This window comes from Bombus terrestris, chromosome 17 (genome assembly GCF_910591885.1).
Source record: "Bombus terrestris chromosome 17, iyBomTerr1.2, whole genome shotgun sequence".
NCBI classification, from domain to species: domain Eukaryota; kingdom Metazoa; phylum Arthropoda; class Insecta; order Hymenoptera; family Apidae; genus Bombus; species Bombus terrestris.
The window spans coordinates 8,249,530-8,270,789 of NC_063285.1; the positions used below are offsets into that span (position 1 = coordinate 8,249,530).

General features: G+C 33.5%; 1 long non-coding RNA gene across 1 annotated transcript; it reads left to right on the top strand.

Moving 5' to 3' along the window:
* Positions 1-499: 499 nt before the first annotated feature.
* Positions 500-1,484, top strand: LOC110120034. Its single transcript, XR_002308601.2, has 3 exons — positions 500-776; positions 1,054-1,211; positions 1,346-1,484. It is a non-coding gene; the product is annotated as an uncharacterized LOC110120034 (long non-coding RNA).
* The last annotated feature ends 19,776 nt before the right edge of the window (positions 1,485-21,260 follow it).

Below are 21,260 nucleotides of genomic sequence, written 5' to 3' on the forward strand. Positions count from 1 at the left end.
AAGAAATTTTTTGTTTTCCGACATTTTATATCGAATGAAAAAAAAAAGGTTATGTGTCTATAGTAATTCTATATATATAGAACATTTAGATCTAAAGATCTATAGATCTATAAATGTACATAGAGAATCTGTATAATATAGAATTATCATATTGGGTAGCCCGGAAAGTTCGTTCCGATTCACATTTCGATTCCATTTACATTTACTGAATTATATAGGTGTCATTTTGTTCCACAAGCTTTCTCCGTCTTTCAGGCAACTTGAATATTCCATCGTTCCATAACCTCTTAGGTTTTTGGGCGAAGAACTTTCCGGTATGATCTTTCATGTAGAGCAAATTCCAAAAAAATCGAAACGAACTTCCCGGGCAACCCAATACATCATTACTATATATCATGATACTAATTACTATAGATGCAATATAAACAGTAAAACAATATTATATAAAACAATATAAACATCATGATACTAATTATTATAGATGCAATATAAACAGTGTTTACCTATCATATCGTATAAAATTGAACGAATAAGAAAGATAAAAATTCATAATTGCGCGCGGAAGTTAAATACGCTTCTGCAACCTAACCCCAACCTAACTCCAATATGGCAACGTTGTTCGTTTAAAGAGCGAATGTCGATGACAAGTTTCCGATACATTCTATAACTGTCTGTACAAGAATTAGAGAATTTTCAATAGTACATGTAAATGTTATTATTACGTTAAAAGTTGTTCAATGGAGCAATACATTAAGCATCAAATGAAAGGACAATAGGTGAGCCTAAAATTATATCAAGTCAACGTGTTATTCCAGTAATAGATAAATGATCAGTTTCACTTGAATTGTTTACATTGGTTGCGCGCGCAGTAGGTACTTTGATAGTTTCCCGGAATAGTGATTCCGAGCCAAATACTCAGTTTACTATTCAGTTGCACAAATATACAGGATTAGTGCCAACAGCGAACGTTAGGATTGTGGTTTCAGAGAAATCGGCTCTATTTGCAGTTAGAGGTCAACATGTGATTCGCATTCATAGAACTCCCTTTTATAGATTACTCGGATGTCTCAATAATATTTTATTGCATTCGGAACGTCCAATGGGAGTGAGCTGTTAAAGGAACATTCTTCTTGACATTATACCGATATGCTAATATTCTCAAACGAATGAAGTGGGGAATAGAGAAGAAAATAAATTATATTTAAGAATAAGTAAATTATACTATTTTAATTATACTATTATATTACTATTATACTATTATACTATTACTATTATACTATTATACTATTATAATTATACTATTTTAATTATACTATTATTACTATTTAATTATACCCTTTTATAGATTACTCGGATGTCTCAATAATATTTAATTGCATTCGGAACGTCCAATGGGAGTGAGCTGTTAAAGGAACATTCTTCTTAACATTATACCGATATGCTAATATTCTCAAACAAATGAAGTGGGGAATAGAGAAGAAAATAAATAAATAAATTATATAAAATAAATAATAATTAATAAATAATATATAATAAATTATAAATTTATAATAAATTAATAAATAATAAATAATAAATAAAATTATAATAAATAAATAAATTATATAAAATTAAATAAAGAAAATAAATAAATTATTGTCAATATTATTGATTTTATTTAAAGTTGCATCGACAGTCAAGATCATTAGCGATTATTTTTATATTCGCTGGCTTATCAAATTCTGTCTAATATCTTAATTTCTTTACAGAAGTTGATAATTTTTCGTTGGAAAGGCATCGATGCGAGTATATTCTTAAGCTTGTCGTCGACACTATGCTCTTTTCCTTCATTATGTGAGTTATATTTGCAGTGTTCCATGTTAGTTATTACGGTTTGTTCTTTATGAAACTTTAGAGAAACTAGGGATTAATTTGTAGAGTGAATTTATATTGCAATTTTCCCGTAACACGTCTTAGTTATGTTCGCATATTTTTTCGATATATTTTACAATGTGAATTAACGCGCTGCATATGGGAAGCTGATATGGTTCTTCAGTGGATGCAATTTTTGCTGTCAGATCAGTTAGTTTAATTCCAAAAATAAAATAGAATATTCTAATGGATAATTCTTCTTATTTCGTTTAAATATTAATCATTATTTGTTCAATATAAATATTATGCTCTATTCTGTACGACTATATTTTTTTTACTAATGACAATACTGCTTAAACGAGATTTGCATACTATACGGCGCAATTTTATATTTAGACGATAGCTTAATGATTCTTTAATGTAAAAATAATAGTATGGCATAATAACTTTCGAGCTGGCCAAAATAATCTTTCGTATATAAAACTTGTGCAGTTTATTCGTGTCACGAATGCAAATATGCCATTCAGATTTATGTTTCACTTGCTTATGCATTCAACTGAAACCGCAAATAATTTCTGGAAAATCGTAGTCGGAATGTTAGTGGTATCAAAATGGCTCAAAATAGATATTTCTCATTAGGCGTGGATTAAATTATACGGTATTGGAGAAAACATGTTTAAATTTCGTCAGAAGTGTTCAGTATTGATACTCCTGACCAAAACTATTTGCATTAATGTCACGAGTCATTAAATATACGTAGAATACCAGTGTTTCGTTAGTTTCCTAGTAAACAATCGTAAATCTAATAAAATGTCGCAATTCTTTTCCCGAACAGTATGGGAAAGTATCGATTACAACAACTTCGATTGCAATAGTTTTAATTGATGTTTAAAATTGTAATTTTAAACGAGAAGAATTTGATTGCTGCATGATAATGTTATTAATGGAAGATTACAACATGGGTTCCTATGTTTTGTATCATGTTCTTTAGGCTTCTCTTCAGCAAATATCTTCAGCTTATTGACGGATTATAACAAAAATTTCTTCGTTTTGTATCATGTTCCATAGGCTTCTCTTCAGTAAATATCTTCAGCTTATTGAAAGATCACATTGCAGATTTCTACATTTTGTATCACGTTCCATAGGCTTCTCTTCAGCAAATATCTTCAGCTTATTGGAAGATTCTAACAAAAATTCCCACGTTTTGTATCACGTTCCATAGGCTTCTCTTCAGCCAATATGCAGAGCTTACTGAAAGATTCTAACAAAAATTCCTACGTTTTGTATCATGTTCCATAGGCTTCTCTTCAGCAAATATCTTCAGCTCATCGAAAGATCACAACATAGATTTCTACGTTTTATATCATGATCCATAGGCTTCTCTTCAGCAAATTTCTTCAGCTTATTGAAAGATAACAACATAGATTTCTACGTTTTGTATTATGTTCCATAGGTTTCTCTTCAGCCAATATGCAGAGCTTACTGAAAGATTCTAACAAAAATTCCTACGTTTTGTATCATGTTCCATAGGCTTCTCTTCAGCAAATATCTTCAGCTTATTGAAAGATAACAACATAGATTTCTACGTTTTATATCATGTTTTATAGGCTTCTCTTCAGCCAATATGCAGAGCTTACTGAAAGATTCTAACAAAAATTCCTACGTTTTGTATCATGTTCCATAGGCTTCTCTTCAGCAAATATCTTCAGCTTATTGAAAGATAACAACATAGATTTCTACGTTTTGTATCATGTTCCATAGGCTTCTTTTCAGCAAATATCTTCAGCTTATTGAAAGATAACAACATAGATTTCTACGTTTTATATCATGTTCCATAGGTTTCTCTTCAGCCAATATGCAGAGCTTACTGAAAGATTCTAACAAAAATTCCCACGTTTTGTATCATGTTCCATAGGCTTCTCTTCAGTAAATTTCTTCAGCTTATTGAAAGATAACAACATAGATTTCTACGTTTTGTATTACGTTCCATAGGTTTCTCTTCAGCCAATATGCAGAGCTTACTGAAAGATTCTAACAAAAATTCCCACGTTTTGTATCACGTTCCATAGGCTTCTCTTCAGCCAATATGCAGAGCTTACTGCAAGATTCTAACAAAAATTCCTACGTTTTGTATCATGTTCCATAGGCTTCTCTTCAGCAAATATCTTCAGCTTATTGAAAGATAACAATATAGATTTCTACGTTTTGTATCACGTTCCTTAGGCTTTTCTTCAGCAAATATCTTCAGCTTATTGATGGATTATAACAAAAATTTCTTCGTTTTGTATCATGTTCCATAGGCTTCTCTTCAGCAAATATCTTCAGCTTATTGAAAGATAACAACATAGATTTCTACGTTTTGTATCACGTTCCTTAGGCTTCTCTTCAGCATATTTGCTGAAATTATCTTCAACTTACTGAAAGATTATAACAAAAATTCCTACGTTGTATATGATGTTCCTTAGACTTCTCTTCAGTCGATATGCATAGCTTATAGAAAAATCACAACAAAAATTCCTACGTTATGTATCATTTTCTTTAGGCTTCTCTTCAGAAAATGTCTTCAACTTATTGAAAGATCACACCACAGATTCCAACATTTTGTATCGCGATCCCTATCACTTTCTCATTTACAATTTTGGTCAAAACTACAACGCTAAGTACTCTATAGACTCGACATTTTAACACGCGAGGACTAGAGAAAGTTAGTTGACATTTTATTTCTTTTCAAAATTATAAATAACTTAGTAGACTGATCCTCCATACTTCGATTAATTAATTTCAATGAAGGAATACGTCATTTTCCCTACACGCCCATCTACCGTGTAGAATTTTTTAATATTTCAGATTTTGTCAACCCCATTTATCGTCATATCACTAGAATCTGGAATTATCTCAATATTATTGTTAATCCAGTTGAGTCTTTCGGATCAATCAATAAATACCCAAGAGCATCTATGAAACTTTTAAAAGACGCTGTACTCACTTTTTTGTCTGTACTTTCAAATCTGTATCTTGCTAGATTAATTCTATAATTCTATAAATGCTCATAAATATAATATAAATTCTCAATAATAATTCTAATAAAATATCAACATACTTTCTCGAAACAACATAGAACCTCGAAAAGTATCGATCAGAAGAATTTTAACCGTAAAAACCTTGCAGTATCAAATGAAGGTTAAATTTAATAGAAATTTAAAAAAATTAATTACTGTGTGGTAATTCGGTTGACCAGATACTCCTTCAACACGTTAGCCCATTTGCAAATTATGTTCAAGAGCGTCTGCTTGAAAGGTTTTATGTCAAGTTTCAACCACCGACAAAAGATTTGCTCATTTTGCAGTTGATCACACTGGTTGTACAGAGACATAAAATAATCTATTTCCCGCTTGAAGTCCGCTAAATCTGGTTTCTTCTCTTTCAGATTATCTGGGATAAACTCTGGATGATGTTCGATCATTTCCCTTTGCTCGGTACTTACGTATTGAGAAAATCTCAAAAAATAGGATAAATATTCCTGTTTATCATCTGTCCACAGCCACGAGTAGATTTCGTATACCTGTGGATAATAATTTGAGCCAGTAATTCCTTGTCGTTAATTATTTGAGGTTATGTCAGAATATACAGGGTGTATCAATGAAAACTATCACTTAGAATGGCTCGTTATTTATTGACTTTAGCAAGAACTATTTGAAATGAAATTTATTCTACTTGTGGAGACCGATTAGATGAATATATTTTGATTTTTTGATGCTTTATGTTTTCTGATATATCAAGTTGACATTAAGTTCTTTCAACGATTACCTCATATTTTTGTATACTCCATTGTAGCAGCTAGAAAGACCAATTCAAAGAACTAGAATAAGCTGGCCTTCGGTTGACCTTGAAAGCCAAAACGAAACGAGAATTCGTCAAGAGTAGCTCGTCTTTGATTCAAAAACTTACAAAAACTCAAGATCACAGTGATATCTCAGAAATTATAAGACATAAAACAATTAAAATATGCTCATCCGGTCTGGCTTCTTAAATGAATAAATTGCATTTCAATAGTTGAAATAAGAGAAATAAGAAATACAATAATTTTGATGAAATGACACAAGTCCAAATAATTACATGTACATGTCCTTTCACTTCTATTAAGGCCAGTTTTGCTCGATTGCAGGTTTCTTCCAACATAAACACGATACCCTCCTCTTCAGCAACATCGAGCTTCGACGATGAAAATACGATTAATAGTTTGTATGGAAGGAAAAATTAGTCGATTATTAATGTTTTATCAAAAATTGTTCTATTGAAAATTGTAAAAACAGCGGTCTCTCAATATACTAGTGTAGTATCGTGGACAAAAGGCCTAAGATATCGGCCGAACCATAAACAATGTCGCGAGAGCCGCGGCATCGTCGGGTACATCAATGTGTCGTCGGTCTTCTTTTTAAGTGGATAGTTTCGTGGAAAGGGCCTGCGTGACCCTGGCCACGGGCGTTTTCGGGACACGTGCGCGATAGGGCGGGAAAAGACAAAGAGATGTTAAAGGCAGTGTTAGTTGAGATGCCGGAGAGGACAGATGCAAAAGGTGTGCAGAGTGTGAATTGAGAAGCGAGAGCGAGCGAGTGTAGAAGCCGGAGAGTGTGAATCGGGAAGTCGAAAACCGCGTATGAAAATAAGACGTACGACAGCATTGTAATCATTTCGTTGCTTCGAATATTATTAATTAAATCAAAACATCATTACTTGTCCTTTCCTCTAAGACCCATTTAGATACTACACTAGTGTAGTATCGTGAGGAAAAAGCCTGGTTAGAAACCAATCAAAACAATGTCGTCTGTCTTTCGGTCGTTAGTTTACATAGGGGAAAAAGCCTATGTGACTAAAGTCACCTAATTCTTGCGGAGCGTTAACAGGACGGTTTGAATCTTGAAAAAGTTGTTGGTCGAGAAGCGTTGGACGGTTGATGGAGAAGGGGAGTGAGTCGAGAGGTCAGAGTTATTCAAGGAGTCGAAGTGAAGAGTTGTTAGCGTTGTCGAGTTGCGAGAGGTGTTAGCGTTGTTGAGAGTAGAGTTGTTAGTGTTGTCGAGTTGCGTGATTTACTAGCGTAGCTGGAAGATTGAGTTGTTGGCGTTGTTCGGTTACGAGGGTGGTCGAATTAGAATAAGATTGTTACATTTAGTTCCATATTAAACAATCATCGTTTTCTGTCTCATTGATATCTGTATAACTAATTTATTGTAAATAAATTGCAAATTATAAATAGTATCAGAAAAAATGTATAGCTAAATTTCCGCGACACTACACTAGTTAGAAATATCAGTAATAAATAATATACCGCGTAATTTTCTCGACCTTCATGCAACTCAGGATCGACGCGTGGTATGAGGATACCCATTTTCATCATTTCAAGTAGTAGTGACTCGAATAAAGCGTAGAAACCTTCCGGATCATCTAATTCCACTGGCGGCCGGAAAACAATACTAGGGTTCTATCAACATATAAACCAGCAGAGGCAATGGTTGAAGAATTGTTGCATTAGGTACATGCACGTGCTACATTTAACAATAAGAATTTTACGTATTTATAAAAATAGAAAATTCTAACATATAATTTAGTATTGTAAAAGTTTTTAATATTTATTAGTTGTACGTTGATTAGACGTATATGAAAGTGATACTTAATTTATGTTAGTAACATATTAAGGTCGTGTCTAGATTTCATGCCTTTTTAATTTTTTTTTCACTTAAAAGGTAAAGATATATAGTTAAAAAAATCGAGCGTTTTCAAATAGTTCGACATAGTCACATCTGCAGAAATACTCACCTCCAAACACATCTGAATCTCAAACGAAGGAAATATTTCGCCTTCGGGATCAGTTTCGTCGAGAATGTAACAAATACTGCGAAAATAATAATAAATGATTGTTTAATTCTTATCAAATGTTGCATAAAGTGTTGTTTTAATGTTGCAAAAATTAAAAAAAAAGTAGCCACATTTAGACGAATATTAAATGCTATAAATCGTTTATTTTTCAATATCTAAATTATTAGGTAATAAAATGGGAATAATGTTTTTCATGGTGGCAATCTGAATTTAAAAATGTAGAAACACGTAAAATTAAAGCTGTTATCCAAACGCAAAATATTCTGCGTTCTATAATTCTGTTAATTCATAATAATATTTATTTTTTATAATACTTGGCAATTTTTAATTTAGTTCATTATTGGTAGAAATTAAATAGTACATAATAGCATTAATTAAATAATTAAATAGTATATAATATGTTGAGAACAATATCGAATTCGTCTAAAATTTCCTTTTTCAGAGAACTGACTTTAAATATTTGTCTGATACGAGTACTATTGTATGTCGTTATAAACTAATATATCTACTACTTATGTTTACGTTTATTGCATAACGTAAAGAAGACCAAATAATGAAACAAAATGTTCATGCAGGCAATAAATGTTATTAATTTTGAAATTTTTGAGAATGTTATCTAGTCTATTGAATAGCATGATTACGATTAGGTAATCGACGCCACGAACTGATCAACCCCCATATTTCTGTTAGGATAATAGGGGGTGGTTCAATTGAGTTTACACTGAACTAACACGTATAAATTACAGTTTATTCCAACAACTCTATATAGAAGCTAATTACTCTGATGCGTATGTATAAGTTAAGTATGCGATTGATCTAAGGGTAGAAACCCGGTAAAGATGTGTTGACTATTCTAACGATGAAGAATAAGTGAAGTTCCGAAGGAAAGCTAGTGATGGGTGTGTCCAGCACACGGGACCATCGGATTTGTTGATGACAATTTTGGTTAGGAAAGTAAGGGCAGTAGACATTGCTTCTGATTGGATAATAAGAAGGTTGGTGGACTAGGAAGGGTCTTAGCCGTCCTCGATACAAAGTTGCTAGTGGGAAGCATCGTACGTGAGCAAAACTAACTTTTCCGTGTCTTCCCGTAGTAAAGAATAAATGTAAAGAACACTTGAAATAAAAGATGCTTGTTTGATCTGAAGGACCTTAACTATGAAAATGCCAAGATTTATGGTAGGTCTTTAAGACTATTGAGGGTACGCAGTAAGAATGTGATTTAGGCAGAGAGTCGGCCGACGTAACAAAAATGTTACCCTTTTTACCCTTTTAGAGTCATAGAAGAAATATACTGTTGAAATTTCATGATTTTAGATATAGCGGTTTGGGCTGGGCGTTAACGAATGAATCAGTCGCTCTAGCGTTATATATATATATATTATACAGGGTGTACTGAAAATTGTGATACAAGCCAAAAGAGGGTGATTCCTCATGCAAAAGTAAGTCAAAAACGTAGAGTAGCAATTTTTGATACAAGGCTCCGTTTTCGAGAAAATCAATTATAAAATTTCGTCCGCCTGACTCTCGTTATTTTTCAAGTACTTTTTTTTTTATCTTTGTTTATTAATTCCAGGTTTTTTACATATTTCTTTTTACATGATTTTTTTTCCAGAATAAACGCTGAATTTTAATTGTAGGGTGGTACAGGCAAAATTACCGGTACGCGACGGTACGACGTAGCCATGCATTATTACATTTTTTTTTCTTTTTTTTAAGATTATTATTGTAACTTAAATTTAAGCCGCTGTCGCGCTGTGCTTATGTACGATATTTTAATTTATGTCCTGAAAGCCTGGACGCAAAAACAGGACAGTTCGCTAGCCTATTAGGGAGGGGATGGGAGGGGAGGGGAGGGGTGTTCTGTGGGATTAGTATAATATTTGTTTATCTTATTTTTCAAGTACACGCGTACCTACATGATGGGACCCTATAACCCATATTTTTAAAAAGCTGTGTAATATTTTACACATCTGGATGAACCTATACAAATACCATTGTTCTTCGCGTACATTCATATTATATTTATATAACAAATAGTATTATATTTTTATATATTTTTTGGACATTAAAATTCAGTAATAAAAAAAGCTATTTCAGCCAACGGACAAACTACGTTGAGTGCACTCGTTCATGTCGGCGGGACGGCCAGCTACGCTCGTTAAAGCCCAGAACTCATAGCGACGCGTGGTGTGGGCGAGTTCGAATCCTCGGCATCTATGATAAAACTGAAATAAGTACAAAAGCGAGTTTCTTAGATATAAATATGCAACAGGCAACTGGCCAGCCCCGACCTTGCCTTATGTTGTAGGTGTATCTTCTGGGAGTGCACCTTAGTTTTGATGGGTGCTTGATGTTATTAAGCACTCAGGGGTCCGAGGACAATTCGCGCACTGGTTACCGTTCCCGCCCGTGGAGGTTTTAGCCGGTAAGAATCCGGCACTACCTTTCTGCCCACCACGTCACATGGGTAGTAAAGGTGTCTATGAAGATTTCCTCCACGAAAAAAAAAAAAAAAAAATGTAATAATCCATGTCTATGTAGTACCGACGCGTGTCGGTACTTTTGCCTGTACCACCCTACAATCAGAATTCAGCGTTTATTCTGGAAAAAAATCATGTAAAAAAAAAAATATGTAAGAAACCTGAAATTAATAAACAAATATTTAAAAAAAAGCACTCGTTCTCGTCCGATCACGAAAGTCAAGCAGCGCTGGGCACGGATAGTACTTAGATGGGTGACCGCTTGGGAACTCCGTGTGGTGTTGGCTTTTTTTATTTTTCCAATCTTTTATACTCTTTTTAAATAATCTATTTCTAATAATCTACTTTAAACACCGAGAAGAAAAAATATTTTGGTATTACACGACTATTACTATACATTATATCATTCTCCCATACACGCACAAATAAATGAACACATGTCTTAAAATTAAGAGGTCACGTTTCCTGATATGCTGCAATTTTATAACAGAATAATATCAAAAATTGTTATTCTATATCTTCGACTTTGGAGGAGGACACCCCCATTCGGTTTGTACTATCGAAACTATAGAAACAATTTCTTTGTTTGGTCCGAATGGACACTGTATCCACTATACGGCTTTCGCTAGACGACTCGCCGTGCGAAAATTAATCTGTAAATCAAATATTCGTGAAACAGAAGCTCAGATCGAAAAATTGATAAGAACGAAAGATATTTGATTTTTGCCATACAACCGGAACGTGTCATAAAACATGGAGGTTCTCGTAACCTAATTACGTACGTCATTAAAAAAAATAAAATGTAAACCGAACGAGCTTGACCCGACAGCAAATGTCTTCCTGCGAACTTTACAACTTTTGTGTAAAATATTTGTTTCGACAAGTTTCCATTTTCCGTGATATTTCAAAGTTAAATTGCGACCTGTATAGACGTCTGTCAAGGTTTCTCAAATAAAACGAACCTACCTAGCTGCACAAATTTTATTTCATATTTCCGACTTATTTTTTCATGTAGAATCACTCCTTGTTGGAATAATATTTCTTACCCGACAAGAAATATTGTATAAGCAAAATGTTGAAACCAAGTATCCATAAAATACTGTTATAAATAATAATATTTTAAATATTCACTTAGCTTTTCTAAGTAGTAACTAATAATGAGTATTAATTTAAAATAAAATAAATTTTAGTCGAGCATCGCAATTATTATTAATAACCTTGTGGAGACAGCCTGAATAAGACCTTTGGAAATTAAATTGTCGACATAGAGTAGATAAGGCTGCCATTTCTCGCGTCTCATTGCTAACGTTTCTTCATCAACCTCTTCTTCTTCTTCTATTTGCTCTTGTTCTTCCGGTACTTCCGCTTCTTCAGTTACTTCCTCATCCGGCCTAATGAAATATTAACACAAAATTATAAGGCAATACTCCTTCTTAATACTGTCGATTATAAATTTCAAGCAATCATTGAAACAAAAGAATTATCTTATATCTAAATTGCCGGTCGTCCGCCCTTTTTATTATTGTATTTTAATTTCTATAACTGTTCATTAATTTATTCAAGAAAAATTGATTACTGAAAATAAGAAATGATCACATGTACTGAATAAGAAACAAAAATGATGATATTCAAGTTTCCTAATTTTACTTTGCAGCTTCAGCACCGTTTCCTTCTTCTGCTTTTTCCGTTTCTACTTCCTCTTCTTCTTCAGTGTGGGCTACAAATAATTGCATTGAATAAATAACGCTTTCAAGAAGTTAATAAAACGTTTTGTTAATCAGTTTTCATAGTAAAATACAAAAATCATTGAACGGTTACCGTCTAATAATTCAAGCTCTTCTTTATTGTAGACATGATCTGGGAGCAAGTCGAAAAACAGTTTATAATTTTCTTTTAATACTTGTTCCAGTTCTTCAGCTGTTGCTTCGATCTCCGCAAATCTTTCCGAAAATCTGTCGTCTTTGTCAGCGACTGACAATAAATTTTCATCTCTCGCATCCTTACGATAAATAACTGGCATCATTGCCCAAGTATACATTTCATCCATAATATTATTCAAGTTCTTTTGCGCGCGAAACACTCTGGCATGTAATTTCCAAGTAATTCTTAATAAATTATCGATGTATTCCGGAACCTCTAAAATATATTTGTTTGATAAGTTGAAAAATTCGATAATCACATTCGCGTATTTCTTAATTAAAGTTTAAGTATACGTTAGAGATGTATGAGAACCCGAAAATGTCGGGAACTCGATACTCGGGACAGGTCGGGGGACGAGTCTCAAAAGTATCTGGTAATTGGAGATTGTCGGGACTCCCGAGAATTTCAGGTTCTCCAAAAATATAAAATTGTACAGTCTAGGATATGAAGCAACGATAATAACGAAATACGTGTCATATATAATATTTAAAATATTATTAGAGATGTGTGAGAACTCGAAAATATTGGATCGAGTCGGGTCGGGTCGGTTCGGGTCGGGTCGGGTCGGTTCGGGTCGGGTCGGATCGAATTGGATCGGATCGAATTGGATCGGATTGGGTTGGGTCGGGTCGGATCGAATCAAGAATTTTGCTCGGAATCGGGTTGGGCTCCCTAAAGTATCTAGTAATTCGAGATTGTTAGAATTCTGGTAAATTTCGGGTTTTTCGAGAATTATAAAATTACATAATCTAAAATATTAAGCAAAAATAATAATGAAATATGTGATAGATATGAAGCGCCTAATGAGTCATCGATATCCCAACAGCCCTTCTACCGAATGTTATAGAAGGAGGGGTGAAGAACGTAGTGGGGATATTGAGGTATGACAAAGGAAAAGAGGAACAGATCCCACCGAAAGTCAAATTGTAAACCACAGAACGGCAACGCTCACCGAATTAAGTGTAAATATGTAAATATGTAAATAGATATACAAATATTATACTAATCCCACAGAACACCCCTCCCCTCCCAGTCCATCCCCTCCCACCCCCCACCCCCCTAATAGGCTAGCGAACTGTCCTGTTTTTGCGTCCAGGCTTTCAGGACATAAATTAAAACATCGCACATAAGCTCGGCGCAACAGCGGCTTAAATTTAACTTACAATAATAGGCGTAAAAAAAACCCTACAATTAGAATTCAGCGTTTATTCTGGAAAAAAACCATGTAAAAACAAATATGTAAAAATCCTGGAATCAATAAACAAAGTTAAAAAAAAAAAGTCAAATTGTAAGAGCTTCAGTCTTGGAAAGTCACGGCTGGAGCTCAGAACCAAATTACAGTCAGTTCAAGAAATAAATTCTCTTTTGTATTTTTCTACATTTTATTTTTCTCTTCGTCTGAGCTACCCCTTTTTTATTTTACGTGACACAAGCATCGGCTTCCTGACATTTTTGGGATCTCATACATTTCTAAATATTATATTCACTCTAGTATCACTTTTCGCTCATGTTCTAACCTTTATAATTTTATAATTCCCGGAAACCCGAGTCGCTCCTGAGATAAATTATCGACTTGACCCAACATTTTCGGGTTCTTTCGGATACATCCGTGCTATACACGAATTGGATAAATTACAAAAATTCCAAAAAATCTTATGTCACTTTTCTTATTGATAGAAATATATTTATTGACTGAAATGCATGAATAATAATGTACATACAAGGTGTCGCTGATAACCTAGTTGATCAGAATATAGTCAGTCGATATAGAATAAAATCTTTTTGTCCGAGCCTTTCATTTCAAGAAAAATGTGTTTGAAAATTTGTCAACTGTATTTGAACTGAACTAATGCCGGATTGGACAGAAGCGAATAATCGACAGGAAGTTGTTATTCTATATGTGGAATTAAGTAGGAATTGTATAATAAATTTTTCTCACAACACGTTCCGTTCTCGAGAAAAAGATTTATCATATTTATCTGACGATTTATCATACGCCTGCGCTAGAGCAATTCTTAACATGCTCAAACTCTATTTTCTTGAGAATGAAACTTTAAACAAAGAAATTTTATTCAGGGTATATTTTTACTTATTTTCACACGTTGAATAACTTCTCACCAATTGTATCTATACTCGGACCTAATCAAGTTTATTTTATAATTAGTCACATCCAAAACTATTTAACAGCAATCAAACTCGATTTCCTCGAAAATGAAGCTCCGGACAAAAAAATATTATCCTGCATTATCGACTTATTTTTGCACGTGTAACCAGCCTCTAATCGACTAACAACGTTTTTGCGGAATACTCTGGATATACAGACATACTATTAGGTTACCCAAAAGTTTCGTTCGTTTTATAAGCAAATAATAAATGCACAACATTTTTTGCTTTATATTATTCTATTGAATGTTATATATGATCCATTTTGTCCTATTTCTATTATTTTATTGAATTATTGCTTGAATTATCGCACGTCAGCTCGTAAATGAAATTATCGTCTATATCGACGATAAATTATCGTACATCATATATATAGTTATGTATACGTATCCGTATACATAATCATACAACTTTCGACAGAACTCGGTAGCATGTAATCACAGTGAAACTCGTACAGGCATGTTTTGTATACATTCGAGATATTAGATTAGATTGTCTCAAAAGTTTTTTTCCATTTTGTAGTAACAGACAAAGTGGATCATACACAATCCAATAAAATAATATAAAACAAAAAATATTGTGCATCTATTATTTCCTTATAAAACGAAAGAAACTTTTAGCGCAACCTAATATTACTACATTACCACGTAATAATACAATCTTAACCTCCATCGATTCTATGAATATTTCAAGCAACTAACAGTTACCTTCTGTAGTTACTTGCCAGATGGGTAAACATTTGTATGGAATATTTCCTATAAATTAATATGCTTTTACAAGACCCAACGCGTTTTATAACTTTATTAGACAATTTATATATATATATGTAAATTCTATAGAATTCAAACTACCCACCAATCGACATTTTTACTTTTGCTTTATTTTACCGGCAGTCATTTGCTGAATAGAATAGATCATTTGAGAAGGATGGTAATTTAAGACTTAGAAAATCGATTCTCGATTCTTCAGATAAAATTTGTAGTAAATTTGTTATCAACTGTTATTGTATTTAATTTAATTAAATTAAAATTAAACTCGATTTTTCAGAATCGATCGTCTGATATAACCTAAGGATTTACGTTATTACATATATATATATATATATATATATATGTCGAATTGTCGTTTGGATTTCGAGCGCGAGACGATTCTTCGTTAGCATTTGCCATCATGATGTTCAATAAAGGTTGTATTTACATAAAATTATATTTCTTTACAAAGTTAGTTTATCGGTTAACTAAGATATCAAATAATAAGTAAACAAATGCTTTAAATAATATTCTTGGGTTCTGTAACGAATCCACGGTCAACGGGAAACTTTCTGTACGTTTTAATATATTTTTTTGATAGCACACTGACACGTTCACTCTGGCACAGGGTTTCTCTAAGACTCCTCCAAGACGATGACAGTAAACTCTCCAAGGAGATTGCAAAATAAAAGACAGATACAGTTACATATATCAAATACATATCGATCGGGAATATCAACAAATTCCCAAGCGCCGTAACTAGGCAGTTCCACATAAACCAGCATTGCTCCTGATCAAGACTTGATTGTTTATACAGCGTATCCCTTAACACTGGAACCTCCTTTGTAAAACATTTCGTTCATCCCGTGACCGTGGCTACGTTCGGCGACCAGTTATGTCACCCCGAGCCCAAGTATTGAGAAATCTTCCAAAAGAAAGGCTCGATGTCTCTGCATCTCCGACACGGCCATCCTGACAATCACCCGTCCTCGGGTGCATCTAAAATATTCGGTTTTCTTAACATTAGACTCAATTTAACATCTTTTACAATTTAACAAAACATTCTAATAAGCCAAGGGTCCACCACAACAACAAAGATTCTTACTAAATATTTGTTAACAAACATAAACAACAATCTGTCATATTACAATGTCTTTCTCCAAAACTGTTATTTAGTTGCATCCTGTGATCCTCCAGTCATTAGACTTCTGAACCTCTCACCAGAACACATCACAGTACTACTCTTATACATGAATATACCAAATTATATCACAACACCACACTGGGCGTGTGTGAAACACCAAATTACTTCACAACACCACATTGGGCGTGTGTGAAACATCAAATTACTTCACAACACCACATTGGGCGTGTGTGAAACACCAAATTACTTCACAACACCACACTGGGCGTGTGTGAAACACCAAATTACTTCACAACACCACATTGGGCGTGTGTGAAACACCAAATTACTTCACAACACCACATTGGGCGTGTGTGAAACACCAAATTACTTCACAACACCACATTGGGCGTGTGTGAAATGTTATGATCAAAACATTCCTTCTCAATCACTGTACCTCAATCGTCACTGTCGTTGCCAATATCATCATTACACACATCCAATTCAGCAGGAATACAACCATCTGGCATTTTCCTTAACTTATCATGACTGTACTTATACGACCGTCTGCCATCCATCGTTTTTAAAATATATCTATCTCCTTCCAAAATCTCTGCTATTATAAATGGATCCCTGTACTTAGGATCTAATTTTGTTTGATTACTCTCTTTTACCGGAAAATTTCAAAGCCACAGATTCTTTAATCAGCGAACACTCTGCTCCAGAATCAAAATAAAATGGAAACGACTCACCCAGATGAGTTAATCTACCCATTGAAGTTTCCGTAACACAGAAGTCGACCCGACGCTCATTATTATAATCATTGCTACCCTTTGGTGTACTACTGTTATTTTTCCCCTTCCGCAATAGCGGACAATAAGGCGCAATATGTCCCTCCTCGCGACACTTAAAGCATGCCACTTTTGATGATGTAGCTGATCGCCTTTCCTCCGAGTTCTGTATGTTTTTCTGCTTTCCAAATTTTATTCTTCTCTGACAATCCACTACTTTATGACCGTAGTTACCACAGTAATGACATTTGTTTCGGAAGAAATCAGAAATCTTATATCGTTTTGCTTCAGCACGTATCCCACTTCTGATGTCGAATTGTCGTTTGGATTTCGAGCGCGAGACGATTCTTCGTTAGCATTTGCCATCATGATGTTCAATAAAGGTTGTATTTACATAAAATTATATTTCTTTACAAAGTTAGTTTATCGGTTAACTAAGATATCAAATAATAAGTAAACAAATGCTTTAAATAATATTCTTGGGTTCTGTAACGAATCCACGGTCAACGGGAAACTTTCTGTACGTTTTAATATATTTTTTTGATAGCACACTGACACGTTCACTCTGGCACAGGGTTTCTCTAAGACTCCTCCAAGACGATGACAGTAAACTCTCCAAGGAGATTGCAAAATAAAAGACAGATACAGTTACATATATCAAATACATATCGATCGGGAATATCAACAAATTCCCAAGCGCCGTAACTAGGCAGTTCCACATAAACCAGCATTGCTCCTGATCAAGACTTGATTGTTTATACAGCGTATCCCTTAACACTGGAACCTCCTTTGTAAAACATTTCGTTCATCCCGTGACCGTGGCTACGTTCGGCGACCAGTTATGTCACCCCGAGCCCAAGTATTGAGAAATCTTCCAAAAGAAAGGCTCGATGTCTCTGCATCTCCGACATATATATATATATATATATATATATATATATATATATATATAATATTTTAGGTAGACAAGGGACGATTAGTGGCACTTCTACGAAATTTTGCTGTAACTTTTGTTATCGATAGAAATCAATTTTGATGATAAAAGGTAAATGGTAATAGCAGATCCAATGATTTAAGCAAACAAAGTACATATAAAGCAAACTGTGAATAACACATGAAGCGATACAAAATAACAATAATTATATTTTAATATAATTATTAAAATAATATAATAAAATTCAATATAATAAAAATTAATATAATAAAAGTATTATATTAATAATTATCATTATGATACCTAAAGGTGTATGAAATTGTTAAAGAGCAAGTATAATTTAATTTAAAAGAGATGTACAACTTTGGGGATATTATCAATTCTATACCTTCCGAATTCCAATCATAATTTTCTTGGCCGTAATTAATCAAGTTGTCGATATTTTCAACTTCGTCTTCCACTAACTGAAATTCTACTGGGGCGCTTTCGTTTCGTATTCTGTTATACCTGAAATATATTCTTTGTTTAAAAAACAAACTATATTGCTAGGATATACTATTATAGTAACTATTAAATATCATTTAAGTATCATTTAATAAATTTTGGAAAATACCAAAATTTGTTAAATTTGTTAATTTGGTAAACATGTATATACAGGGTGTTCCGTTGAAGTGGAACATCTTCCGGTGAAACGTATCACGAGAGATCGAAGTTATAAAGAAAATATTCTTACAGAAATTATTTTGTGACGGTAAAAGTATTAATTTGAAAAGATATTTTTGTGGTTGACGTAGTCGCTGTTTTTAAATGGCACTATATCTTTTCGTTGATGTTACCCTGACTTTTGAGACAAATTCAACGACTTACTATTCAATGGTATTTCGTGGAATGAGTCATAAATTGGAGTCACGACAGTCAGTAAATGTCGGTTAGCTGAGTCTGACACCTTCGCGTGCCATACACCGTTGCTCCTCGCATGGTAAAAATGCTGATGCTGGAGTGAACGTTAAATATGAAAGATTATTCTGTTAGATGGATAAATCGATTAATGATCGATTTTAATTTTCATTATCTACCATTTAACTTTTTACGCAACGTTGGAAAATGCTGGAAGACATTTCTTATAAACATCAGAAACTGCGCTCCAATTACAAATGTTACTGAATTAAATAATTCAAACTTATCAATTCATTGAATCTCTAATTACTGGAATCACGAGGGTAATTAAAATACAATGTAACCGAATTACAGTTTGAATCTCTGAAAAACTGAGGCGATTTTTTATATTTATGAATAATGCCATATTCATCATTAATAGTAATTTTTTTTCTGTTTGAAACCTTTAAAAAAACTTTGGTCTTTTCCTCCTCTCGTTGCTGTGTATTTCGTAATTTTATTTCAATTGCATTGCATTACGTAATTATATTTCAATTGCATCGTATTTTCTAATTATATTTTAATGAGATTGTACTTTGTAATCGTATTTCAATTGCCTTGCATTTTGTAATTATATTTCGATTACGATCACGAATTACATTGCAATTTAATTAACCGAGAGATCTAAATTACGAAATGCAACGTGATTGGGCACGACGTAATTGAATTTGTAATTGTAATTCATGGAACGTTTAATTCAATTATTAATAATACAAAAATGTGTATTTCTAAACGATGGTGGCCACATTAAAGAATAAGATACATAGAAGAATTAACAAATTTTTCTTACTTATAACATTTGTTTCACATACGATTTTTGTAAGAACATTTTTTTTTTTTTTTTATAATTTCGATTTCTCGTCAGATATTCCAGCGTACTCACTTAAACGGAACACTCTGTAGACTGCATCATCGTTATAATTACGACTTTTAATTATTTAGTCATTTGCAAATCAAACGATTTTGTACTTAGGCCGATAACATGATATAAACCTATTACTACTGAAAATAAAAATGTATAAATGCCATTTAAAAAAATTAATTGAGCAAGAAGTATTCCATACGCTCACCGCCAAGAAAAGAACTTATTACTGGAATTCTACGATTACCACAATTCTCGGTAACTTTCATAAACAATATTTTCCCTGAATTCTAGAAATATCGGTGATGCTCTAAGTGGACGCAGTTGCTATTGCCATATGTTATGGAATTCTCACATCTTTAAGCCTATTTCGGTGTTCATAACATTTGCCCCTAACTTTGTGACTTATCATCTTAACTCGACTCCTTTCTGTATTTTATCGCATAATTCACCGATTTACCATCATTTTTCATACAGAAACTTTTTCATTTTGATATTTAATATCTTGGCTTATTACAATTGCTCACACAATTCTAATTTTTTTTTTTTTTTTTAATCGCCTTTATATTACATATTTCAACTGCTTTTACAATACAATATACGATATATTTAAAGTAGCATCTATGTCTCGTATTTTTTTTTGTCCTATTTACTGCAAATTATGATGATGGACACGTCACATATATCATGTGGGTACATGTATCCCATGATTTTGACTATATCCAAGGAACCATACAAGTGTAATAACATAGATGCAACAGCCAACAGTTTGCCGCTTCTTTTCAGTCGACGCATCCGTCCTAGTTGCCTTTGCTCAGATGCCCTTGTTATCGTGGGACAACCAGCTACGCTCGTTGAGGTACATACCCATAATTTATCATATGCAAAGGAAAATAGGAATGAAATCTATTCAATACGAGGAAAACCTAGATGGCCGCACGGCAGACACTAGGTGGAGATACAACATGGCCCTCCCCCAAAAGGATACAGAAGACAAACACAGAAAAAACACAAAAAAATATTGGTGGATACGGAATCCACAACAAAAAACAACAAGATAAAGAGCCACAGAACGGCAACGCTCACCGAATAAAAGTGTAAATATGTAAATATGTAAATATGTAAATAGATAAACAAATATTATACTAATCCCACAGAACACCCCTCCCCACCCCTCCCAGTCCATCCCCTCCCTGCCCCTCCTAATAGGCTAGCGAACTGTCCTGTTTTTGCGTCCAGGCTTTCAGGACATAAATTAAAATATCGTACATAAGCACAGCGCAACAGCGGCTTAATTTTATTTTATTTAACATTAATAATCTCAAAAAAAAAAAAAAAAGAGAAAAGAATGTAATAATGCATGGCTACGTCGTACCGTCGCGTATCGGTACTCTTGCCTGTACCACCCTACAATTAGAATCCAGCGTTTATTCTGGAAAAAAAATGATGTAAAAAAATATGTAAAAAACCTGGAATAAATAAACAAAGATAAAAAAAAAAAAACGCTCGTTGAGGTTCCGAACTGAAGACGGCGCGTAGCGAGTTTGAATCCTTGCCCTGGTGGATATATTTGA